Source organism: Telopea speciosissima, chromosome 11, assembly GCF_018873765.1.
Source record: "Telopea speciosissima isolate NSW1024214 ecotype Mountain lineage chromosome 11, Tspe_v1, whole genome shotgun sequence".
NCBI lineage: Eukaryota > Viridiplantae > Streptophyta > Magnoliopsida > Proteales > Proteaceae > Telopea > Telopea speciosissima.
The window spans coordinates 10,334,851-10,341,613 of record NC_057926.1 but is presented as its reverse complement, the minus strand read 5'-3'; positions in this window follow the sequence as shown (position 1 = coordinate 10,341,613).

Here is a 6,763-nt window from a genome sequence, read left to right as displayed (position 1 = left end):
CTCAGGCTGACAGCCTGTTTTTGTTTGTAATTCTTTCATATTGTTTTTAATACAAATCATCTTTTAGTGGAAAAAAAATGATTCAAAAGATTTTTTTTCCAACATGTATCATTTCATTGTAATGAAATAGTAATTATCGATATGGGAAAAAGAACACTAATCGGTTGCATGGTTAGTGTGGTTCCTGAGTTGAGACACAAATCAATGCTTTTGTGCATGAAAAGACCATTCAGCCCCCAGTGAAATCGAAAATTGCATCCATGTATGTATCAATATTGGTATCGCTTCGTATCGATTGTATCAGATGATTTTGCCCTCATAGATATCAATATCAAACAGTTTTTGACAATTATACCCTTTTCCTATACCGTATTCGTTCATCAGTATCGATTAAGTATCGATATTAATGTTGATCGATAGCGATACGGATCAACCAATATGGCCAATCTGAGACCGATACCTAAAACCCTGCATACCAAGGACCACGAAGGAACTGAGGTCGTTTTACGGGTCATCTGGTTGGCTCAAGATGAATATATTGATTGAATTCCCTTCACACATAAATTGAAAAAACTCTTTAAAACCCTCTTAGTGGAATTGAATTCTTGTAGTTTTATGAGACTCTATAACTCAATTTTTTTATTTTATTTATTTTTTGAATGAGTTTCCCTTCCGCCATCTTGCCCCTCGCCCCTCCCTTTTTCTTTGGGAGTGGTTAGGGTGAGTTGTGTGTTACCTAGTGGAAAATTGGAAACCATATACATTGCAGAAAATACAACGAAATGGAAAGAAGAAACAACCACATAACTACAAGGATAAATGCCGGAAAGGTGCATACGTCCACAGAGTGATGAGAACACTTTCAATCGCAATGGAGAAAGAGTTACAAGCTTTCTAACTCACGCTAAGAAATCCCAGTAACCTTAATAACCCTCATCGCTACCAATTTATAGGGAAAACAAAAAAAATACAATCTTCCCAGTTACTCCCATGTAAACAAGGGTGTCAATTTGGGACCAGAACTTGGAACTGTCCCAGAACCATCTCGCTAAAACCCGGTACCAAACCGTCCCATTAATAAATGGGACGGTATTGGTATCTGATTTGATACCGAATAATAAATGGGATGGGATGGTTCTGAGATGGGATTCCCAATGGTACCAGTACCGAAATATTGGTAAAGTACCGAAATACCGATAAGGTATTGAAACAATAGTAGCCTTTCAAAGGGTATATTTATTGTTCTTGTGTTGAAGCTTTATGGTTGTAGTTTAATGTATTTGAATGGTATGTGGTATTTTCTCTTATAGAAGTTTCAACTAATGGACCCTCAATTCTATTTTTATAATATCATTTACTGATGGCAATAAAACTATATAATGGACTTGTTTATTTCGTCATTAGTAATTCTTAGACGTTGTTTTGATTAGCTTACATGTGATCTTAGGTAGTTTGAAGAAATAAAACCATGAAATTCATCTTGGTTTTGTATTCTAAGTTGCTTTCTAGTAATTGAACCATCTCAGAACCATTAAAGTTCTCCCTTTTTAACCGTACCTAAAATCGTTTAGGAACTGGTATTATCCCGTCCCATTAATAATAGGGACCAGGACCTAGGTTTGGTCCCATTTGCTAAATAGGACGGTACTGGAATTGGCACCTTTGGTACCGATACCGGTACGAACCTTCCCAAATACCGAGAACCGTCCCAATTAACATCAAACCTCAACACCCGAAACCCCGATTCACTGTCAAAAGGGATGCATACAGGGTCTTTGGGTGTTCCCTTCAGAGTTCATGTAAACGATAGGAAAAGATAAAATAATATTTATAGAGAGAAAAAACAAAAAAGGGTTCATTCACCTTGTTGCGTCAAGAAATCGTCGAGCGGTCCTGCGAGTGCCGTCACCTGCAAGTGGACCAAAGGGGTCAACAGAGAGAACCGGTGTGGTCCCGGCCTAGGGCTCTCCAATGCCAAAGTTAGATCTCCTGGCGCAAACAGATGAATAGTGATTATTCAGTATGAGTTTAGATGTCCCTTGATGGGGTTGCGTACCTTGCCTTTTATAGTAGCATATGGCGGTGTATGGCGGTGTGGAGAGTCCCCGTTTGATGGCGATTGTGCCGTTGAGTGGATAGAGGCCCTGGGTAACGGGGCTCTATCCTGATTGGCCATCTCCCCGTGGGAGGGAGTGTCCTGGTGGCATCAGGATCCTTGGTGGGTAGATACCCGCGTGTGGTGATAACGTCCTTGGTGCTTGAATCCGTCTGGATGACGTGACCTCTAAGCGGCGGTCTAGAGTCCTGGTAGTGACATGAGTCTTAGCGATACGATCGGATCGTAGATGGGTGGCCCCCACCTCACGTGCCCACGATGTTGTGCCTGGGTGCAGGCCGCGCCTGGGTGAGGCTGCGCCTGGATGTGTGGCTGCGCCTAGGTGAGGCCGCGCCCAAGTGGTGGCCGCGCCTGGGTGAGGCCGCGCCCTGGTGAGGAGGCCGCGCCTGGGTGAGGAGGCCGCGCCTGGGTGAGGTCCGCGCCTCCAGGTGAGGAGGCCGCGCCTCGGGTGAGGCCGTGCCTGGTGAGGAGGCCGCGCTGGGTGAGGCCGCGCCGGGTGAGGAGGTCAGCGCTCGGGTGAGGAGGCCGCGCACGCTGGTGAGGAGGCCGTGCCTCGGGTGAGGCCGCGCCTGGGTGAGGAGGCCGAGCCTGGGTGAGGAGGCCGCGCCCTGATGCGGGGCCGTGCCCGAGTGGTGCTGGGACCCCGGTTCGTTCCCCTTAGCTATGGAGCGGGTCGTCTGTGACACGTGGCGGTCGTTGATTGGCCCGGTGAATATTGGATGTATCATTTGCCCCCCACTCTCTTGGGATAGGATGTCCAAGAGAGTAGGTGTCTTTGCATAGTGAGGGGTCCGCTGCGAATAGACTTTCCTGTGGGGTTTGCCTGTAAATCCACTAATGAGGTAGGAGAGGTTGGGGGTTCAAACCTTACCTCCTACACTTTTTCTTTTTGTTTTTTGTAGGTATATGTTCCTTCCTCTCCCTTCTTCTTTCACTTCTCATTTCTCTTTCTTACTTTTTGTCTCCCCTTTTGCTCTCCTTTAATTCCCCCTTTTTGTCTTTTGTCTTCTCTTTGGTGCCCACCATGTGCTTGTTTTTGGGTCACCTCCACTAGTATCCATTTTGCTTGATTTTGGGTCCTTGTGTTGGGGTTGTGTTATCTTGGTGCCTTGGTTTGCTTGGAAGGCTTGAGTGGTGCTTGGCTTGAGTGCCTTGCCTCTTGTGACCTCTATCCCTTGATTGTGCCTCGTGGTGTGGCTACGTCATCACCGTGTGCTTGCCCTTCCACGCGGTCACCTTTTTTCTGAGGTAAATCGATCCCCACCTTTTTTTTTTTTTTGTATGGTGTCTCCTCGGTCTCGGTGAGGCCGCGCCTGCGGGGTGTGGCCGCGGTGAGGCCGCGCCCTGCGGATGTAGCCGCGGTGAGGCCGCGCCTGCTGGTGTGGCCGCGGTGAGGCCGCGCCCTGCGGGTGTAGCCGCGGTGAGGCAGCGCCTGCGGGTGTGGCCGCGGTGAGGCCGCGCCCTGCGGATGTGGCTGCGGTGAGGCCGCCGCCGCTGGTGTGGCCGAGGTGAGGCCGCGCCGCCGGTGTGTGCCGAGGTGAGGCCGCGCCTCGCCGGTGTGGCCGAGGTGAGGCCGCGCCGCCGGTGTGGCCGAGGTGAGGCCGCGCCCGCCGGGTGTGGCCGAGGTGAGGCCGCGCTGCGGTGTGTGCCGAGGTGAGGCCGCGCCTGCTGGTGTGGCCGTGGTGAGGCCGCGCCCTGCGGGTGTAGCTGCGGTGAGGCCGCGCCTGCGGGTGTGGCCACGGTGAGGCCGCGCCCTGCGGATGTGGCCGCGCAGGGGTGGCCGCGCCTGAGTGTGGCCGCGCTTTGGTGTGGCCCGCGCCTTGCGGGTGTGGCCGCGCCCAGCTGGCCGCGCCTGGGTGTGGCTGCGCCTTGCTGGTGATGCCCAGCCTATGGGGGCCGTGGCGTGGGTGTGATGGACCCTCGCTCTTCTTCCCTGTTCTTCCTCTTGTATGTGATGGATCTGCTGTTTATATTTCGCAGGTGGCATTCTTTTCATTTTTCTTGCCAGCTTCGGGGAGATTGCTTTCTCGAGTAAGTAGTTCGTTCCCCTCTTGTCCTTCATGTCGTTCCCGGGTGACCTTGGCCCTGCTTCAGTCGGGGTTGGATCTTCAGAGGAGCGTTCCCCCGGATCGCCTTCTTCTGTGGGTACTCCCTCCTCTATACCCTCCCCTAGTGATACTGATGGAGGAGTGGGACCTTCTAGTGTCTCCGGTCCCCGTAGGGATCGTCAGCCCTCTGGGGCGGCATCCTCAGCCGCCGGTCCTGCTGATAGGTTAGGCCCTGTTGCTAGCATCTTGTCACCTTCTGACTTGGTTTCCCTCCGTGAGGAGTTCCATATTCCCGCCGAGGTCATGTTGCGTGCTCCTGGGCCTAGCGAGTATGCCTTCTCTCATCGTGCGGGGGAGATCTGTCTCTACCGTTCATTTTTCCTCCAGGGCCTTCGCCTTCCTATCCCTCGCTTCGTCGAGTTAGTGTTAGAGCATTGGCACCTCACCCCTGGGCAGGTGTTGCCCAACTCTTGGAGGGTGATCTTGGGTTTCTATGTCTTCTTCGCCCGCCTGGGGCGTGCCGCCACTGTTCCCCTTTTCTCCCACTTTTATCTGTTGAAGAAGGGGAACCATGGATGCTATCACTTTGCTCGCCGCGTGCTCAAGGGGCCCTATGCCTCTGTGGAGCTTCTCACGGGGATCACTAGTCACGTGAAGTATTGGAGGGATCGCTTCTTTTTTGCCACGGTCCCCCGATGCCCATTACGGACTGTTAGGGAAGTTATTGACCTCAAGAGGGTCAATCAGGGGCTTGAGCTGAGTGATTTTGAGGGTGACTCCCTCAAGCTGTGCCTGGGTCGCGATCCGTTCCACGTCCAGGAGTTGGACTCAGGAGGCCTTCTGTCTCTCTGGAAGCTGAGTCCTAGTAAGAGCATTGTCTTTTGTACTTGATTGGCATGTTGGTATTTGAATGTATGTGTCATCTGATTGGTTGGTCGATCTATGCAATGGATACGCGTCCGGACTTCAGTTTGCTCCGCGGCAATCTGCGGAGGAAGGCCGCTTCTCAGGGTGGTCCATCTGCTGGAGTGACCGATGTTGGTGGTGCTTCTGCGCCTGTGGTTGTTGGAGCAAAGCGGAAAGGTGGCCCAGGACATGCCCGCGTGACGAGCTCTAGCGTGCGGGTCCTCCTTCCCCGTACTTCTCCTTGTGACGATGGCGTTCCGGGCTCGTGCCTCCGCCTCCCTCTGTTGTTCCTTCGGATCTTCGTATTGCCCCTTTCCAAGGGGAAAGGTGTGAGTTCCTCCGGTGGTACCGCCACCGATCTTCCCATCTTGGGTGAGTCCCTGGTGATCACCTTGGGCGTGCTTGGGAGGGCTCGACCTTGGCCGAAGCCGGCGTGTCACGGGAGTGGGTGGATAGGGGCAGGCTCCCTACCGCGAGGATGGCCTTGCAGAGGCTTAGCGATGCTTGTCTGGCTCAGACCCTCTACCATGACATGGCTTCGGTGAGTTATTCCTTTTCTGTCTCATCATGTCCATTGCTCCATTTATTTTTACATTATTTTATCGCTTGCCATGTTGATTGTAGGTCCATCATCGTATTGCTGAGGCGGTGCTTCGACTGGAGGGTCACGCTTCTCGTGAGGTGCAGATACAACGCACCCTGCGTGACGTGGAGAGGGAGCTCCAGGGTCAGGTCGATGCCCGTGAGAGGGCCGAGGCTGACGCGCAGAGGGTGTCGGGGGAGCTCGCTGTGGCGTCCGGGAAGCTCCTAGAGGTGTCTGAGGAGCTGCGTGTGACCTCTGCTGGTGCGGCCGAGAGCTCGGCTAGGGTTCTTGCTTTGGAGGAGGAGCTTCATTCATTGAGGGGAAGGCATGAGGTGGAGCTGGCATCTGCAGGTGAGCGAGCTGTGGCTGAGTTCCAGGCATCCTCTGCGTTCTCGACGCTGTATCAGGCGCAGCTTCAGCCCGCCTATGAGGGAGGGGTCCGGGACTTAGCCGCTTGTGTCCTGGAGGTGACCCCTGACTATGACTTCTCTGTCTTGGGGTTTTCTGAGTTTGCTGCGGCGCTTCCGGGTGTAGCTGTGGTGGAGAGCGCTCCGGTGTCAGAGGTGGAGGCTGCCCTGCCTGAGGGTGGTGCTGCTGCGCGTCCTCCTGAGGCGGACATGATGTCTCCAGTTGGGTTGGAGGTGACCCACCACTCTATGATCCCTTGACCTTACGGTCGTCCCGCTCCTGTAGACGTCTCAACCTTTTTCCTTTTTTTTTGAACTTGAGTTGTAACTACTATGACTTTTCTATGTGATCGCTTTTGCTTTTCTTTGATTGCCTTGTCTCTTGGTGATTATTTGCGCGTTGATGCTCTCTGACCCTTGATAGTTAACGCCTTAGGCGTAGAGCCTCAATGGTGGCATGGCGCCTTAGGCATGAAGCCTCAGTGTTGGCATGCTGCCTTAGGCTTGAAGCCTCGGTGTTGGCATGTCGCCTTAGGCATGAAGCCTCAATGTTGGCATGTCGCCTTAGGCATAAAGCCTCAATGTTGGCATGTTGCCTTAGGCACAAAGCCTCAGTGTTGGCATATCGCCTTAGGCACGAAGCCTCAGTGTTGGCATATCGCCTTAGGCACGAAGCCTCGATGTTGGCATATCGCCTTAGGCA